Below are 20,929 nucleotides of genomic sequence, written 5' to 3'. Positions count from 1 at the left end.
TTCCTAAAAGAAGAACTTTTGGGCGCTACTGCAGTTTCTCCCCCCCCCCCCCCCCTTTTTTTTTTTTTTATGATTGATTCTGATAGAGAATTTTATGCTGATTCAGAAAATTATAAAAACATAGACCTGAAAATTAATGGAAAGTGCTCTAATTCGAAGTCAAAGTTGTAAAAAGTCCCATTAAAAACCCTAATATTTGCCATTTTGAAAATAATAAGTTAATGATCATTTTGCTGACAAAAGCAATACATTAATAGCATGGTTTTTACATTAAAAAAAGTCGTAAAAGTATGTCTATCTAGCGCAATTTTTTGTGGCAATTAAAATAGCCGTTTTTTGATTTATCAGAGAATAAACTATAATGCAAGTAATGTGCTTTTGTAATAAATTTTAAAAAAGAATTTAACAGTTTTATTTCCTAAAAGAAAACTTTTGAAACTTAGTTCATTGTTGTTTTATCACATGTAAAATTTAGAAATAGTAACCTTCAAACCATTTTTTTTAATAAAAAAACCAGCGTACAATACAATGATAATTATTCATCAGTTTGTCTGCATTCGCAAATTCTACGTTCAACCTTTATTTGAAGTCTTCCATTAATTTCATTTCGATATAACACTTTCTTTATAATACTTTAAAACAATAATGCAGAGGCTGATGGAAACCAGTCTGTTTATTGCGCAATGTAACGGTAATTAGTTTTCGTTAAAAATGAAGCGTGTTAAAAAAAAATGGCGAATATTAGGGTTTTTAGTGGGACTTTTTACAACTTTGACTTCGAATTAGAGCACTTTCCGTTAATTTTCAGGTCTATGTTTTTATATTTTTCTGAATCAGCATAAAATTCTCTATCAGAATCAATCATAAAAAAAGGAAGGAGGGGGGAAACTGTAGTAGCGTCGAACTTTTGAAACTTAGTTCATTGTTGTTTTATCACATAAAAAATTTAGAAAATGTAACCATCAAACTGTTCTTTTTAATTAAAAAAAAAAAAAAAAAAACCAGCGTACGATACAATGATAATTATTCATCAATTTGTCTACATTCTCAAATTCTATGTTCAACCTTTGTTTGAAATTTTTCATTAATTTCATTTCGTTATAACACTTTCGTTATAATACTTTAAAATAATAGTGCAAAGGCTGATGGAAACCATGTCTGTTATTGCGCAATGTAACGCTAATTAATTTTCGTTAAAAATGAGAGCGTTTTGAAAAAAAATGGCGAATATTAAGGTTTTTAGTGAAATTTTTTACAACTTTGATTTCGAATTAGAGCACTTTCCGTTGATTTGCAGGTGTATGTTTTTATATTTTTCTGAATCAGCATAAAATTCTCTAACATAAATAATCATAAAAAATGATGGGGGGGGGAAGTGGAGGAACTGCAGTAGCGCCGATTTAGCTTAGCTCGGGCGTCTTGAAACTATTTTTGTTTCAAGACATTACAATACGAGTTCTCGAAATGACGCTGAGTTTCAAGAATAGTTTCTATCGAGATATGGTTTTTACAACTTTCAAGAATTTGTTTCGAGATTTTACGAGAAGTATCGAGATTCTCGATTGAGAATGAGCCACTAATATTCCCTTCTCAAAACATGACAATATTACGAGAATAACAAGAAACTTAACGAGATTTTAAATAGTTTTCGATGTTTTTCGAGATATTACGAGACTAGATTTTTAATTTTTCAAGTATATTGAAAGTTATTGGAACAAAAGATATTTTGTTCGTTTTATGCCTAAATTTTGATTAAAATAACAAAACACTATTTCAATGGTCACCTAAGCAGTAAGTAGCAGTCCTCATCGTAAAACGTTCGTCTCTTTGCAGCTTTGGACAAAATACTTGAATGTAAGCTGATTCTGGCAGAGATACTTAAATAAAGGCTAAATTTTCGTCTTGTGATTCATCAAGTTCGGCTCTGAGTTGATCCATCTCCGAAGTAACCAATTAGCATCTTCTCTGCCAGTGAAAAAAAAATTGCCTACCATTCGATAGACCACTCGACCATAGAAATTGTGTACAAAAGGATAAAAAAGTTATACTGTTTAAAGTTTTTGAATGGCAGTATAAAAAAAATAAATTTTTTCAACCCGTTAATTTAAAATTGGAAATTAATAACTAAATGATAATTTCAAATTCTTGTTTAACATTGAAATTTTTCATAAAAAAATTCTCTTAAATTGCAAATTTGTAATTTATATGGATAATGCTATAGTTGTACCACAAATAACTTGTCTAAAGATAAAGACTCTTCAATCGCTTATCCTCTAGACCTCTACTCTAGTCTAAACCAAATTTAAGATTACTTACACTATTATCAAATAAACATAAATAAAATATTGATTATCATGATGATTTCATTTATTTTATGCACCAAAATGTTAATTTTATAAGTTATATTCAATTGAAAATAGAAACTAGAACTGACAAGTCAAGTGACAAGTACTTTAGACAGCAGTAATAGAGCCAGAGGTTCCAGGGCGAAAATTGTCATCAATGGTGACAAGAGGCACAACACCTTCTGGCAAAGAAGGGGCTGTAGATGTTCTTGATGAAATGTTCAAAGGCTTGTCTTCATCATCTTCAGCTTCAATTTCATCAGTGGAGTTTAGCAGATATTTTTAGATTTTGACACGATCATAGTTTTGTTGGAAGAAAAGCAGTTTTTCAACTTGCTCAGGTTGAAGCTTGGTCTGCTTAATGACACAATGTTGCCACCTGTACAAAAAACTCGTTCTGATGGAGCGGATGATGCTGGAATGCAGAGCCACTACCTGGCAGTCTGAGCAAGCAATTGAAATTTTGCCTGGTTCTTTTTCCAAAATTTCAGGACATCGGCTTCACATTCAGCAGGCATCTTTGTGTACATTTCCCATTCAGTTACTATGGAGGACTGTGTTGGAGATTCAGCTGGTCCGGCAATGACCATTTCTTCATCTTTCATTAAGTCAAAGTAAGGGTCATCTTCGGGGGTCAACAAACCTTTGTGCTGCACATCGGTAGGGATGTCTGGGATTGACTCAAACCACTGTTGGTGAGCATCAGAATGGACAAGCAGAGCATCATACACTTAATTAAATTTACCAAGTTTCTTCAGTGGTTTTCCCTTGTATAGGGGTTCAGGAGGTTTGCCACTGCATAGGAAATGTTGTCCGCATCACAACTTAGAAAATATTTTTCCAAGTTCTTTTGTAACTTTCGGTGAAACATTTCTTTTATCTTTTCGTGCTTCTCAGCTTTCAATGCCATCTTTTTGTTCACTTGACCTCCGACGATGGATAAAAAACCCATTCCAATAGCCACGCCTTCACACGCAATCGCTGCAGGACTGGCAATAATCGTTGACAAAAGCCCAATTCCAGTCGCATCCAAAGCAATCCACAGCGCTTGCATCGTATTGTCCACATTGGATATGACTTTTAAAAACGCGATGGTACTTTTTGCTCAGATGAACTCGCTTTTTCCTCTCGTTGTCCATTTCTTTTTGGATTTCGCTTATTTTTTGAAGACGGTAAATGTGCCCTCCTTCATCCGCAGGAGCAATAGGAAGAGTTGGGTATATTTCTTTATACATATCATTCTCCATTTTTATTAAGGAAAAAATAAAATTTCTTTTTCATGACGGCTAAGAGAAATTCACGAGACACAGACTTTCTCCCTTTTTAATCACGACGTCATTTCCGCTTCTGTTGTAAACCTCCATGATGACATTATCCACCGGTTCTGAAAAAAGCAGGAAGTAATTGAAATAATTCAGCTTTAAATTCAGACCATGCCTCAAATTCACAAAGACCATTCCATCGTCAAGCTTAATTCCTAACATGAAAACAATCGTTTGCTTTGAAGAACGATTCAGTTTAATGTCACTTTGAGCAAATATTTCACATTTGGAACGCACCTTTCGAGGAGGGTGATTTAAATTTTCGTTAAAATAAAACGTCGCTTCTCAACTTCTTCTTATCATAATAAACGATTCTTCTCATCTTTTTAACAGTAAAGGAAACTTTTTTCTCAATTTTTCTCTTCTCTCTTCGTCTTCTTTTTTCTGTTCTTCGTCTTCTTTTATCAATTCAAGGAACCCTCGATAAAAAATCCTTTCTTTAGTCCATAATCGTTGCAACATTTTACCTTCTTTTGTGGGGAAGACGTGAATGACATTTCGCTGAAGCTCCGGATCAAACTCTTCAATGCAATAATTTTCGCGAATTGAAGACGGCATTTTTCATTTGTGGTGAAATTTATTTATGACATTCTTCATCGAATTTTTCATGGTTCAGCTAAACCACATGCCTAAGCGTAATAAAGCACCTGTCCGAGTAAAAGATAAAAGCTTCCAGATTTACCGACTTGTGCGTCTCCTGAATTTAGCGTCACCACGAGTCTGCCAGCTACAACGCTTGGCATGGAATCAGCTTCTCCGAAATTTCTGTAAAACGAAATGGTGGTAGTGGAACCGGTAGATGAAGTGGATTGGGTAAGAAGTCCGGTCGACTTGTTGTTGAAAGAAGTCAAATTTGATCCGTTCCATGACGACAAATAAAAATCTTCCAATTCGGAGGAGGAAGAGATGCATGTGCTGTCGCCGTCATATCCTGAAAAATATGTGTAGTTGTTGGTGTTGTACGGTGTCCAAGGAGTGAGAACGGTGCCATTACCAGGAGGTAAATTTCCGTCGTACATTCTGACTCTTGATTCCCATCAGTTTCCAGAAGCGCCGATAATGTGCATTCGAATGTATTTCAAAACAACGCCATTTCCTTTCCCGTTGGTGTTCATCAAAACATATTCGCTGCCATACCTCGTGTTTAAATATCGGAACGTCCTGCAGTCAGGGTTGGTACCCAAAAACCCAAACCCAAAAACCCACCCAAAAACCCACCCAAAAACCCAAGAGCAAAAACCCACCAAAAACCCAACTTACTGGGTTTTTGGTCTCAAGTTTTTCATTTATAACTTTTTTGATCATAAATTAGTTTCCATTTAACACTATAGGTTAGATGCTGCTCAAAAATTGTCCTAATGATAACAAAATAAGGAGTTGAGTATTATATATTTCATAAATGAAACTTTTTTTTTCCCTTGGAACAGCAATACTTAAACTTAAAATTTAAAACAAAGTCATCAAACAATTTTGTCATCAGCAATTGTGCATCTTGATCTTAAGTGTCTGTAAATTCGTACAAGCATTTCAGTTTTCTCTATTCCTAAACAATTTCTGATTTTGCTCCAAATCATGCCAAAGGATGAGAAAAATCTTTCAATGAATCCAGAACTAGCTGGGCAAGTGTGCAAGTGCTGTAAAAACCTTGCAAAATTTACAGGTAATTTTGAAGACTTAGACTCCTTCATTTCTATAATTTTCCACCAATTTGTTGCTGATGTTGTGCTTTTTACACTATCATTAAATAAATATGTCGGAAAACAATTAGCATCTTTTAGTTTAAATGCATAGTAGCCAGGCATAAATTCAGGATAGATTTCATTCAACCATTCCCCAGCTTCTTCTTCTTGACTTCTATTCAATGTTCTTCCTAAATAAATATTGAATATATCATCATATAAGTATAATATAACATTATATAAGTAAGGGTATAAGATTAGTAAACTTAAATGGAAATTTTATTTTCTGGGAACTCTATTATTTGTTTAAATTTGATCACATTCAATTTTTTAATTTTTTTACATTTTTATAGTATGTTACCTTCATATTTTGGATCTGTTAAATTAGCCAGAAAATGACATGGAATGATTGCTTTCTTAAAGCTTTTTAAAAAATCATCTTTGTACAGAGCCAATTTTTTATCATGTATGAGGCTTTGCCAAATCTCAACTGCTTCAGACAATGTTGTATCATCTGCCTGCAACTACAGCAAACACAATAATTTAGTTTATAATTATGTAAATATAGTTAATGGTGCCAGAAATATGTAGTTTTAATATATTTACTATATTCAAATTTAATACATCTAGTAAATAACTAAGTAAACTAAATTTTAAACCTTATCTAATGCAGCACCAATAATTTTTAGCTGTGCTTGTAAATTAATTGCTTCTCTTTGTATTGACAGATTGTCAATTAATCTTCCGATTAAAGGATCAATGGACTCCATATGCTCACCTCTAATGGCAACATACAGGGAATGATTAGATATGTATGTCTTTATACAATCTAATTGGGATTTCCAGCGAGTATCATTGGGTAGCTATGGCATTAGTCCACCTTTTTCAATTAACCACCCCTATAGAATAGTTGCTTAAACAAAATTCAACAAAGAAATGTTAAAAAATAATCTTTGCGTACATTAGCTAGGATCTCATTTGCCATATTTATTACTTAGGCCTATATCATTAACGCTGTTTTATTTCATAATATTGCATCACAAAATATGATCAGTAAGTCAATAACAATCTAAAATTTGGTACATACATGTGGTTGGTGATGATTACGAAAATATTTATGAATTTCTACAATATTCTTTATTATGGACTTCGAAGAGACATCCTTTTCAACTAAGTTTAGAAAATACACACACACACACACACACACACACACACAGAGAATTTAAATACAAAAGTTAGCTTACACTTACATCTTTATTGAAGGTTTCTTTTGCAACTTTGATTGCATCCTTAGCAGCCAGAGTGCAATAATCTGCTGTTTTTGAATGGCTTCCAGCATCAACTGCAGAAATGAGATAGGGTTTACTTCCATTATGGATACTATGAGCAATTATAGGATCATTACGGACTGTACTCCAACCATCTTGAATTAGGGTAATAGCACAATCATCAGCAAGATCACTTTTCATTGAACTGATTACTTCTTTATTTACCTTTACTAAGAGTTCTGAAGATATCTATTTGGTGGCTCGTATCCATGTCTTAGTTTTTTAATCAGTTTGATAAATTCAAGATTTTCTACTACGTTGAATGGTATATTTGCTGAAAAGAAAAACCTTGCGACTTGCAAATCCAGTTCATCCTTCTGATTACTTGTGGTTGTAGCAACAAATTTAGAAATGGATGTTTGTCGTTGCACCTTCAATGGATTTGAATAAAAAATTGAAGAATAAGAATCATCACTAATAACACTAAAACAAACTTGTTCTTCATCTTCTGACTGGTTAGACATTTGATGATGCAGATGTAGATGGCCTTGACTCTAAGACTGATATATTGTTAAATACTTCTATAGAATCATTTGCACTTCCTTTTTTTATTCTTCTGCATTTGTCTAAATGGCTCTTAACTCTCTCTATTTTTTTAGTTATGCTCTCTTTGCAATAATTACATATTACTCTATTTGGTTGATCACCTAATATGGTCACTTCATTCCACTCATTAGCCTTATTTCTTCCTCCTGAATGATACTTTGGCATGTTGAAGGATATGTAATCTACTTATACTTTATATTTAATTAAAATTCTAAAACAATAACTATATTCAAAATTATCTTATTGTATTAGAAAAAATGTAATCTAATTACTAACTTAGCTATTGTATAAGTCAACATACCTGTAAAAATTAAAATAGCTTTTAGATAACTATAAGTTAATCCAACTTTGTCGCTTAAGATTTGTATCAAGCTAGAGATTTGGTTTTGGCAAAAACCCAAAAAACCAAAAACCCGAAAACCCAGCAAAAACCCAGTTGGGTAGGGTTTTTGCTCAAAAACCTGGGTTTTTTCCAACCCTGCCTGCAGTACAGCTTGAAAAGAGGGATGGAGGCTGGAATGGAAGCAAGAGTGGAAATAAAAGGTTGAATCCAATACGTAGTGGCTGTGGAATATCTGTTCCAGATGTGCTGTATAAAGTCAACCATAATCTTCTCAGCACTCCAGATTTTCCGGAAAACGCAAACACTGTTGAAGTGGTTAACGCCGCTATCGTCTGAGACTTAAAACCCAAACTGGTGAAACTCGAACTTGGAACGACACTGGTCAAACTCGATTTTTGCAAAAGCAAGTCAACGTAACTTTTTGTGGCTCCATCTTGCGCGCTTGACGGATCAAGAACATTGAGCAGTTTGTGAGAATTCAAATACAAGTCTGTCGTTCCCACTGAAGTTGAAGCATGCGTGTCCACGTAATTCTTAGTGGCTGAATCTGAGGCTAAAGTAGGCTCAGCCAGATTGCTCAATGTGTGTGACGTCATGTTGACATCGTTATAAAAAATATTGTTGTAGGCTACTTTTGTGTCCACGTACCCTTTTATCGCTGCGTCTTTTAAACCAGTTGAATTGGTGACGTTGATAAATTTGTGAGAATTTAAATCCCAGTTTCTCGTGATGGTGCTCGATCCGTCCACTTTAACATTCATGCTCGAGCTGACATCAACGTAATTTTTTGTGGCAGCGTCATGAAGAGCCGTCGGTTCGTTCAAATTGATCGCTTTGTGAAAATTTAAGTCCAAGTCTGCCGTTCCCACTGTAGTCCCACCCGACGAATGCGTGTCCACGTAATTTTTCGTAGCAGCGTCATGAGAAGTAGTCGGTTCTGCCAGGTTAATGATTTTGTGAGAATTAAAATTCAAATCTGCAGTGATGGTGCTGTTTCCATCTTTCCTGACATACAGATCGCCTGAAAGAGAGGTTGAATAAGGGTTGTATAAATCTTGACCCAATTCTGATCTACCAAATTTGTCAATCATTTTTTATATGCCTCAGATTTTATTTTTTGGTCACTACAAGGTATTGATGACGTCTTGAAAGTCAAACTCTTCGTCCCATTTTTTCAAGACGTATAGACACAAGTGACCACAGTAAACCGTGTTTCCTTTTTGAATCCTTTCGCTGTTGTAATAAACAGGACTTTTTAAATATTTAACGAGCTCGACAAGAGGAGGTTGAACATAAGAATCGAAACTGTATTTCTTATCACCGTCTTTAAACGAACACATCCAATGAAAACCACCTGTGCTCGAGTCTCCTGTATTCACAATACCGCATTCTTTTCTTCTCGGTTTTTTAGGCAATGTGGTCTCTTTCAAAAACACCCTGAAAACTTCTTATTTTCAGCCTCTTTGCAACCTCTATCAATTGAAAATTCGTCAAAGCCTCGTTTGGCAATTTTATTCCTTCAACGTTGATCATTATTAAATTCGCGCAAAATTTAAAAATCACTTGTGACTTTAAAAAAGGCGCATTTTTTGCAATGACCACTTCGGGAATTTTAACCTGAATGGACACAATCTGAGAGCTAATAAAAACACCTTCAATCCTCAAATATGCAACAGCAAAACACCTTTGACGAACATAATTCAAAGGATCAGCTTTTACAAGACTCTTATTCTCCCTTTTTAAAAACAAGGAAGTAATGCTCGTTTCTTTTGTAAACAACTTTCCGAAAAGAATACCGTTTTGACTCTCTGATCTCTTCTTAAAGATAGACAAGTCCTCAGTCATTATTTTTTTAGTTCTTCCTCCTTTTTTCAACAAGGCTGTCTTATGGATGAGTTGCTCGCGAAGAAATTTTGATATTTTTTCAGTCACCTCCATAAGCTTTTCCTCTTCTGATATAGCACCTTTTTTCTCGTCAAAAGCAACAAAAGACATGGAATATCCTGTCAGCTCTTTTGTCTTGGTGTCGAGGTTTTCAAACACACCCAAAGGAAACAAAACGGGTGTTTCTAAAACGAAAGGACCTTTTCCACTCGCATACTCGTAATACAACGGAATCTTTTGGTACTGAATGGGCTTTGTGGCTGAATAAATCTCCCCAGCCAATAATTTGCTCTCGTCAAAATTTTCAATTGTCACAAAATTCATCTTTTTTAATAGAAAGAAAAGTTTTATTTAGATCATTTCAAAAATTCGACGCTTTGACTTTATCCTGCTCCCTGACTTTATTTATTTTTCTTCGAGCATATTCAAACATATCCTCCATCACCATCCCGCTTTTTTCAAAACGAATCCCTCCACACTTTATTTTCAACTAAAATTCATCCATTCGACGAATAATGGTGAAATCCAAATCATTTTCAAAGCTGTAAATCTTGTAATGGTGTTTTTCTTCATAATGCGAATAATAATACGACTCCTCGTAATCTTCCGTCTTAAGGTACTCATTTATAAAAGGCTCAAACAAAACCATCATCTTGCTCATTTTTTAATGGGAAGGAAAAATTTTTTTTGGGAAAGGAAGTGGCCAATGTCACTCGAAAGCAAACTTATCAATTCTTTATTATCCACCCACGAATTAAACGAGTCTGGGTATCCCAACCATTTAACCAGTGATTTACTCTTGGTTCTGCGAACAATTTATTCAATTCTGAATATGTCTTGATGCGTCTTTTGCATCTCCTGCTCGTAAAAAGTGCCTTGAATTTCTTCACCGTTAGCATCAGCTATTTTATACGTGGGAGGATCAGTATACTGCACTTTTGACACGATAAAAACCTCTTCAGTCCATCTCGGCGTATACCCCTTTTCAAAATGAGACTTCTTTTTTGTGATCCTCACTTTGTCACCCATTAAGAACTTCGGTGCTGCTCTTTCTTTCTGTTTGCCATACAGGTTGATCCAGGCTTTATTTTTATTCTTTTCATCGCTGGCTTCAATTGGCGTCATTTTGATGGAAGAGTGTTTTGTGCTGTTATAATTTTTTACCATTTTGTCTAAAACGTCAATGTATTTATTGGTGCTGTTGGCTGAAAAATATTTAAACATTCTCTCTTTCATTGTTCTGTTCCTCGCTCAACGATACAACTTTTTTCCTCGTCTTCAGTAGAATACAATTGCACACCCAAAGCTCTCACATGCTTGTTGTAAAATTGTTTCCCTTTGTCCACCGACAATTTCATGCATTTTCTTTCTACGAAAATCTATTTCAACGCTTCAGACACTTGAAGACCTGTTTTGCTTTTTAATGGAACAGCCCATGCATACTTTGAAAACACGTCAATCACCATGAGCAAATATTTTACGCCGTTATTGAATTTTGAAAAAGATTGCATGTCAACCAAATCTGCAGCCCATATTTCATCAATGTCGTTCACAATCATCCTTCTTCTTTTAAAATGACGAATGACCGGTTTATGAAGCTCCTCTGCAAACTGATCCGTCCATTTCAGAGGCTTTTTTTTTTTTTTTCGCAGAGACACCTAATCAAAATTTTGCTTTGGCTTTAATCACCGGTGTGATGAGCATTCTCTCGTTCATATCTTTTTCAGTGGGATTGGGGATCGAATTCATCTCTTCATGCATCATTTTATCTGCCACATTCCTGTTTTGCTGGTTGTTGAAATATTTATAAGCCAAATCATGGTGATACGCTGCATTATCCACTCTGTCCACCGGCTTGCTCCATTCTTGATACATGTCCGTGGAAGTCAGTCTCTTTTCCAAATTGGTTCCCGGTCCTGCAAAGTTCATTCCTGGAATGTGCATTTCTCCTGGAAATTTTGCCCATAGAAACTTGATTTTTCTCCACAGCTTATTAATCGATTCAACCAAATCACCTCCTTTTGTTGATGAAGAAACAAACTTGCATTTGGTTGTTCCGCAAGAATCACAAGTCCCTTTCAACATATGTCTGTTGTTTTTACTCATCTCATTTTTCAAATGAGTCGTGTCTGTTACCCTTTTGAATTTAACACAGTACGTTTTAAATACAATAAAAAATTTTTCCTAATACAAAATGGAAGTCATTGATTTGTCATGGAATATCGGTAAAAACAAAAGAAACAACAACGCGCTTTTGCCAAGAAGCATTCGAGGAATCATCGTTGGAAAGTCCGGTTGCGGGAAAACAATGTTGCTACTCAATTTGCTGCTTAGACCTGGATGGCTGGATTATAACCGCTTGCAAGTCTTTGGCAAATCCCTTTTTAAACCCGAATACAAAATACTCAAAAGCACCTTTGAAAAGAAACTGCCAAAAGAAATCATCCTCCAATTGTTCAACATTCAAAACGAAATGGAAATATTGAATTTAAACACAGAAGCCGTCATTGAAGAATTCTCTAAAAAATGGAACGAAGAAACAGACATGGAGTGCAAATTTTTCGAAAGTGATGAAGACGTGCCTGAACCTGAATCCTTAGACTCGACCAAAAACAATTTGATGATCTTTGACAACTTGGAACTCACCAAGCAAAACAAATGCGAAAAATATTACATACGAGGAAGACCCTCTAACGTCGACTGCTTTTACCTCGCTCAAAATTATTTCATGCTTCCAAGACAAACCATCCGAGAAAATGCCAACTTTATCTGTCTCTTTCCACAAGACCAAAAAAACGTCGACCACATTTATCAAGATCACATTTCGAGCGACATGAAAAAAGAAGAATTTAAAAAGTTTTGCAGATATTGCTGGTCTCAGCCTCACGGATTTGACGTTATTGATTTATCATCCAAAAAAACCCATGGAAAATACAGAAGCGGGTTTGACGATTTTTATTTTCCACACGTATAAAAAACATTGCCGGATTTTATTTGCTTGCAAAATCGAAAAATGACACACCCACAGTATCAAACAGCTCCATCAAAACATACTTTGAAAGACCCGTAGAGCTGGTTTAAACAAACAGTACGAAATGGCGCTTGTGGGGGCTAGAAACCTATCGCAGCTACCCAAACATCACCTCTTAAAATAACGTTTTCAGATACAGTCCAAACGCTGGCTCAAACAGCTACACCATTTACATTCAAGAAGGAGCCTATGACATCAATCAGATCAACGAGAACCTTCAAACTGAAATGCAAAAACAAACAGGAAGCTTATACAGAGTAGACGGAGTCACCATTACAGCAAATGAGTCTACGTTGAAATCCGTATTGACCTTTGGAAAGCCTGGAGCAAGGACAAAATACTGGGTAGATTTTAACGTGAATAACAGTATAGCTCCTTTACTCGGATTCGACAAAAACGAATACACCTACGTTGAGAAAAAAGAAGACCCTGTTGACCCTAATAAAGTCACAAGCGTGAACGACACTTACGAGTCTGAAAATATCGTGAGAATTGAAGATACTGCGGTGATCCAAGTAACCAACGACATTACCGGTTCGTCTTATTTAGACGGAAAAACGACATTTAGTCCTTTTTCCCACAGGTTGAACCCGGCTTCAAAATTGTTGAAAAACCTTTTCACTTGATATACTTACCACTCGTTGTAAGCAACTCTAAAATCGGAGGAGGTTTCATCCGTGCACTACTCTTTTTGCTCGGCATGCTCGTAAGCACTCTAGCCACAATAGTTGTCCCTGCTCTTGCCACTGGACTTCTTGCCGGTGTTGGCTCTTCTGCCGGTTTTGCCATGGTTGACAAAATCGCTGGACGTGGCGTAGTCTACTTGAACAAAAATGGAAAAGGAATGAAATTAACCGCAGCTGGCTCTGGCTTATACTTAAGACCTTGGTCTAAAAGCGTCAACGGAGACGGGCTCTTCTTAAAAACTGCCAAAGGCTACGAATCTGTCGGATCCGGTTTATTGCTCGGACCCAATTCACCCTTTTCAAGCATTCCCCTCTTAGGCGCCATTCTCTAAAAAAATTTTTATTTGACAAGAAATAAAAATTCAGAGAAAATACACTTTTACCGTCCCTATTTCCCCTTTGGACGAAATCATCAACGTCTCTCCTACAAACACATCCAACACGCTTGAAAAAGAAACTATTTTTGAAACTCGATAAAGCCTCTCAGACCGATGCATCAAATGCACCTTCACTTCATCCTCAGTTTTTTCTCCAAACTGAAAGCTCTCATAAAAAATACCGCTAATCTCCATTGAAAATATCAACACCCCTTTCTCTAAAGCCACTATATATTCCGAGATCGGCTTTATCATCTTACACATATCGCTAAACCTTGAAGCCGAAATTCTTTTTGACCAAAAAGAATAGCGCTCACTCAAATTCACGTTTAGAACGCTTTCCGTCGCCACCTTAATATTATACGAAAACTGGTCTAAAGATCTCACGGCGGTTTCCAAACTTCACGCATTCAAAATCGACCAAGTCAACTCGCTACCACTTTTCACCGTTTTAAACGCCTTGCTTATACAACTCTCAACACCCACATGCAACGACTCATTAAAATCAAACACATACTCGTCAAACTTCTCTGCTAAAAGTTCCACTTCAAACATCAAATTTATCGTTGTTTTTGTTTTCACATGAATTCCTTCTTTACTTATATTCAAACACACCTTCCTCATGTTATTGAACAAAAGATCAAACAACGCTTTCATTTCACCTGCATGCTTTGTTCTTGCTAAAAACATTTTTTTAAAAGAAGAAAATAATTTTAAATAATTGCGGAAAGATATTTTTATGACAACATAATCATGGCAAGAAATATTTTATAACAAGAAAAATTTTTATAACTTAACGAAAAGAAAACAACACTTTTATTTAAAAAAGGTAAGTCAACGCATCAAAGTTATCAACCTTAAGTATAGGAGAGAAGCCAATAGGAAAGGTATCAATGCGCTAGAATCGGCACTTCCTGATAGTAACGTGTGATTTTAACTCCAACCAATTTTAATTCATTATCAATCGATGAAGAAGTGCTTGAATGTCTGCCGGGTGAGGTCAAAATTTATTTCAGTGCTGATCAAATTGATACTGATGACCTTAATGAAAGAAATAACTTTCCTGTTGAGTTTTTGAATAGCTTAACTCCTTCAGGTATGCCACCTCATTATTTAAAATTGAAAATTGGTTGTGTTATTATGCTACTTAGAAATTTAGATCTCAAAGCTAGGTTATGCAATTGCACTCGAATGAAGGTTTGTGCTCTTCAAAATGATTATATTGATGCAGAGGTTTTGACAGGTGTTTCTGGTGGTAAACGGGTTTTTGTTCCTCGAAATCAATTGGCTCCATCAGATTCTAATTTACCTTTTGTTCTGAAACGTCGTCATTTTCCTGTCAGATTGGCATATTCAATGACAATTAACAAAAGTCAAGGTCAAACATTTGATAGAGTTGGGGTATATCTCAAAAAACCGTGTTTCTCTCATGGTCAACTATATGTTGCATGTTCAAGAACTAGATCATTTAATAGTTTGTTTTTCAAAATTGATAAACATCTCATTCAAGGTATGGTAGGTGAAAAGTGTTACACAAATAATGTTATATTTTCTAATGTTCTTAATTTATAGTTTTTAGATTTTCATTTCGAAAATTTACTGTTTGTAGGTTGGGAGCACATTTTGTATGTATAGCTTTATTTATTATTTTAATTTTTTTTTTCATAGTTTTTGATAAATATATCCGTCATTTAATATTGTTATAAAATGTGTTTATATGTGTTATATACCACCATATTTGTTTATAGTTGTATATATGTTTAAATTAAGTTGTTTCCATGTTTTCAAAGTGGTGTGACTTGGCATTATGTTGAGCAAGATTGATAACTTTGCCAGCCAAGCGGTGTACTTATAGCAGAGGTGTGACTTGGCAGCATTCAGTGCCAGGCGGTGTTACTGCTTTAGAGCTAGGTGTTATCTAGCCTTTTTAATTATTTTGGAAACACATAATAATGTCTGTTAATGTTTAGCGTAATGTGTATGAGAGAGTATGCAACCTTGATCTTTAAATCTAGGGTGTTTTAATTTCCTAAATTTGAAGTAATTGAATAACTAATATTAAATATAAAAACAAACATACTTTTATGTATTTATATGTTTAGTAAAAAGATAAATATAGTTAAATTTAAATTGGTTTTCTAATTTTGCCTTTCATATTTTAATTTGGTTTGTTGTTTTCGCTGGATTTTAGGATCAAGGGTGTAAATATTCTATTGTTATATGTTCTTGTTGTGCTGTTTTGTGTTGATAGACAACTTGGCTTTCCTTCACGTTGGTGTCTGTTGTTAAAAATGAATAATAGGTAGTTTCATTATTGGAACTTACTGCTTTTATTCATTTACTAAAAGCGAAGGCAACATTATGCTGAAAATGCAATTTATATCTCAATTTGATTTTCTTTTCTTTTTTTTTTTTTAGAATTGTTAATCCTTTTGTACTTCGAAACAGATTTTATAGTTACATTTTCATGTTTATAATGAACTGTCATGTCAAAATAGGTTACTATAAGTAGGTAAATCGATTTTCAGTTTTTATGTGGTGTGTTTTTTGTTTTTTTTTTGTATTTATGTTATCATAAATACAAAAAATAAATAAATATATATCATATCACTTTCGATTGACGCATTTTTACGATTTATTAAAAGAAAACCTGACTTCCTTTTATTGTAAATTTTTGTCAGTTAAAATGATATAAATATATGCAATTAATTCAATTATTTTTTAATTTTCTCTATTTTATGCCTCATAATTTATTGTACCTAACTTAGGGGATCTTTTTAAACGGGGGGTCGCAACTAAAAACCTTTAAAAACATGAATATTGTAGTTTTGCGCATTTGTCAAATATCGAGTTTCTTAAATTTTATAAGGTATTTAACTAATTAATTAGCTTAGTTTGCATTTGCAACACTTTTGAGGAACGAAAAAATTCTGATATATGTTAAATTCTTACATATGTTAAACTTTTATATATATATTAAATAGAAAAATTCTTATACATGGAAATCTTTGTTTTACATTTTGTAATTTTGGTAAAAGGTCTTCATCAAAAACTTTTTCTCTTAATAAAAGTAGTCCTGGCCACCATTATAGCAAAAAGCGGGAAGGGAGGTCCTTTATCAGTGTCAAAATACTTAAGAGAATTAAATTTCGAGTAAAAAAAGGAATTTTAAGTAAATGGTAGCAAATTACCGTTTACTAAAAACTATTGAAACAAAGAGGCCATACATAAAAATGGTCAGAAAAGAGGCCACAATATAAAATTGGTCTGTGTTAAACAGACTTAACAAGGCCTGGGTGCGGTCAGCTTGGTTAACAAACAAGAAAGTATGTCAGGTTAAAAACTAAGAACGAAACTTAACCTTTAAAAGCCAATATGAAACTTTTTCCGAAGCTAAATGTGATAGTACAGTAAAAATACTATTTAAAGATTTTTTGGCTCTTAAAAGGGATTTAAGACTTAATCGGTTGTGGTTTCCTATTAAACCGCAATAAACAACGATTAGAAGGCAATATGGCCCAGACAGAATATGCGACATAAATACAAAATTTGTATTTTACTCATTCACAAAAAATGGAGTTAAGACAAATTGGCTCTCAGTCCAGATATGTTAACTGCACATATTAGTAAATAAACTATTTATTTGAGTAATGAGTTAGACGCATTGATGAGTTATTTTAGGCATTGATTAAAGTTGCTAATCACAATGTAATTAATTGAATATGCTAATCGTAATGTAATTTGTAATAACGTAATGCTAAAGTTAAATGCGCTTTTACTTTTTAGTTACTCTTTGTTGTTTTGTTACGCTTAGTGATGGACAGGTGTACACAATGAATATTCATTGTTCACAATAAATATTCATTGTACACAAGGAATATTCATTGTACACAATGAATATTCATTGTACACAATGAATATTCATTGTACTCAATGAATATTCATTGTACACAATGAATATTCATTGTGCACAATGAATATTCATTTTACACAATGAATTTGGAAAACATATAAATTGTAAAAGCTGAGAAGAAAGGAGAGAATTTCATAAATTGTTATTGTTCTGACAACACGGTCGTCTTGATTTTATAAACTCTTTTATCACTTTAATCGTTTACATTTTTTTTTATATCTTAATATGTCTATATCCTATAGTTAATTTGTTTTTTATCATATTTATTTTTATTTTTATATCGAATTAATTAATAGAATGTCCCAAATTGTCGATGAAGGTTTGTATTTATTTAGATGTGTGTAATGTTACTGATTCGTATCATGTTAGTTAGTTAGTTCTTAAAGATATGTTTATTTTTAGTCACTGAATTACTAAGAAGTAAGTTTTGTTCCCTTTTGTTATAATGAAATGTTACAATTGCAGTTAGTGTGTGGTTTGTTGATTTAATTTAACTTTACAATAATAAAATGGTTTAGACGAAAATCTATGTAAATTAATTCATTCCAGAAAGATTAAATAATTATTTTAATATTGAAGTAATTACAGAGGTTTAAGAAAGAATCGAATTCAATATTTGTTTGCGTTTCTGTTTAAATGACAACAGTATTATAGGAGAAAGTAAGTTAACTTAACTTTTTCATATGTTTTATTTTGAAGTAGGTTTAAAATTTCAGGTTTTTAAAATCTTGCATTATAATCTTAAATATTTTTTAATTACTTAAAAAATACATCTATGTTAAATTGCATTAGGTTGTAGAAAATAGTTATAGTTTAATGATAAGGTTGTAGACAGTTAGAGCCGATTGAATAGATCAAATATCGATTTAATCTACTTAACCTACTACCATAGTGAAAATTCACTATCAATTGTTTGTTTTTCTGTTTAGTTGCCAACAATGTAGAGAGCGATAGTAAGTTTTATAGGATTTATTTTTTTAAAAAGTAACTAAAATGTTTTTTAAAAAAACGTTGTTGACTTTAAAGTAAAATATTAGGTTTTTATAATTTTTACAATAAGCCCAAGAACATAGATCCTACTTAAAATTGTCAGTAATAAAGAGAAGAAATTTAAAATTCTCAGCAAGACAGCTTTTTATTATATTATATCAAGTAAGTTTAATTAAGATTTGTTTTCTTTAGTTGTTAAAGAAAGAGCTAATAATGGTATTAGTTACATTAGTTAAATGAGTTTATTTTTAAAAAGTTAAGTAGATATTTTAACGTCTATACATTAAAGTGCTTTTATTATTTAGATACCGAAGTCAAGGCAGAATTAAGTCAGTACTTTTTGCTATTAGATATTTGTTAACAAGAATTTGTTTATTTGTACTGTAACTGGAATTTTAAAATTTCAAGTAATTTAGCTTTATTTTATTTTCTCTTTTAGGAGAGTTGGAAAAAAAGGTTAGTATAAATTATATGATTATGATTATCATAGTTAAATAAATGAAGCATATATATATCTGTAACTCAAAAATCCAAGGTCAGTTGTCACATTGTAGAAATTGTCCAGGAGAGAGAAAAATAGTAAAATAATTAGTCTTTATTGGCTTATTCTTGATGGTTAAATTTGTTACTTTTTCGTGTTTTATTTAATTTTTCTTGAAGCAAATTAAATATATTTTTGAAAAAAATTAAAAATTAAAAAAAGTGAAAAGCCATTTCTGGACAATCAACCTTTGTCTTCTGAGGTACAGATACTAAGACTTAAAGTTTATCTTAGTTTATACTTTTGGTTTAGTTTATAGTCAAGTTTAGTTTACTTTTTGTTAGTTTTAGCTTCAGTTGTCTTTTTTCTTACTATAGGCAACTTTATGGAGGAAATGAAGGGATTAGGTAAAAAAAAATTAGAATATATTTATGTCAATATTATTTCATCAATTATTTTGAGGTATATTTTTTATCTTCAGTGTCTGGTAAAAGTACAACTGGTAGGACTGTGTTTTAAATTTTAAATATTTTTTCTGGAGAAATATGTGCTCTAGGTGAAAGAATTATTTTATTTAATATAAATACAAATATGACATTTTTAAACTTCGCATTTGTCTCATTTTTATTAAGATAAAATTTTTTACAAGTTTAACCCTTTTTAGTTTTTTAGTTTTTATTTTTTAAACATTTTTAACATCCTCTTCATCCTGTGAAAATGGTGAGGATATGCTTTATATTTTGATTAAATAAAGTTGCAAATATTTTTAATTTTTATTATATCCTTCTATTTGTAATTTTAGATCCTTTAACTTTTGAGCAATATCGCCGATATCGCTCCCAACACCCAGGGCCTCTCTCGGAGAGGTCCTTCAATAAGTGTTGTACCAATGGCGTTATAGATGAGCTATCCTTTAAATGGAGGGCTCATCCATACCGGGATGTTGGGAAACATCGAAGAAAAAACAGCAACCAAAAGGTTGTATATGTCTTCTATCAGTGAAGATGTTTATAACCTTTTTGTAGCCGCTTTTTTCACTTTTTTTTATTATTGTAATTTTTTAATTTTCTTTAATAATATATTTTGTATATTTGGTTTTTTTTTTTGTCTTTTTTAATTAAAATTTTATTTTTACTAATTAAACTTATTAATTAAACTTAGATATATTTAACTTGAACCATTACTCAATCAGCATAATATGATATCATAAAATCACATTCTTTATAAAGTAACATTCTTCATAATATAACAATATATTGTTTAAAATAATTCATTGGTAGTTTAATTTATTGAACTCTCTGCTTTTAAAGTTTTCTATAAGCCAAGACAATGTTTTGCTAAATAAATGCAATTTATTTATATCTCAACTTGATTTTAGCATTTTTTATTGATTTATTGTTTGGCTATTTGAGGCATTAGTTATTTTGTTTTTTAATTGAAGTAATTTAAATCTATTGCAATGTCTTTTAAATTAAACTAAATATTACTAAAAGCCAACATGAAATAACGTCATAAAACAACACCGACAAGCAGCATGACAGTAGTTTAAGTACAACAAGAGGTTACCGAAACTCAGGTATATTGTCTTTCAGTTTGTTTGGTTTTTTTTTCTTTCTCTCCCTCTCTCTTCATTCTATGTCTACTTATCTTTTACAATTTTTTATTTAGGCTTATCGTATGACGCATTAATGCAATATAAAAGGTGAAAGTTTACATATTTTTAAATTTGTTATACACATGTTTGATTGTAAATTAACTTTTTTTTTGTTTGAAACGTATTTGTACTCAATTGCTTAGTTATTTTTTATAAATTTATTAAGTAGTGTGTAATTAACGTTTTAAAGTCAATTTCTTTTTTTAAAGAAACATGTAGCAAGTAGCTACTAAATAATTAATAATCATGTATAATTTACGTTCGTTTTAAGTTAAAGTGATTAAAAAACTGCATGATATAAAAATATAACAATATTTCCAATTTATTTTTTCGTCAATTTAAAGCATAAT

At 32.7% G+C, this 20,929-nt stretch overlaps 1 pseudogene; it reads right to left on the bottom strand.

Annotated features, from left to right (window-relative positions):
- Nucleotides 1–5,210: 5,210 nt before the first annotated feature.
- On the bottom strand, nucleotides 5,211–6,730 carry LOC149889251 (uncharacterized; annotated as a pseudogene).
- Nucleotides 6,731–20,929: the final 14,199 nt, after the last annotated feature.

The sequence above is a fragment of the Hydra viridissima genome, unplaced genomic scaffold (assembly GCF_058129835.1).
Source record: "Hydra viridissima isolate aposymbiotic clone 2 unplaced genomic scaffold, HvirCarnegie_v1 scaffold_5, whole genome shotgun sequence".
NCBI classification, from domain to species: domain Eukaryota; kingdom Metazoa; phylum Cnidaria; class Hydrozoa; order Anthoathecata; family Hydridae; genus Hydra; species Hydra viridissima.
Note: the sequence above shows the minus strand (reverse complement) of the source record. Positions and strands in the feature narration are given on the sequence as shown.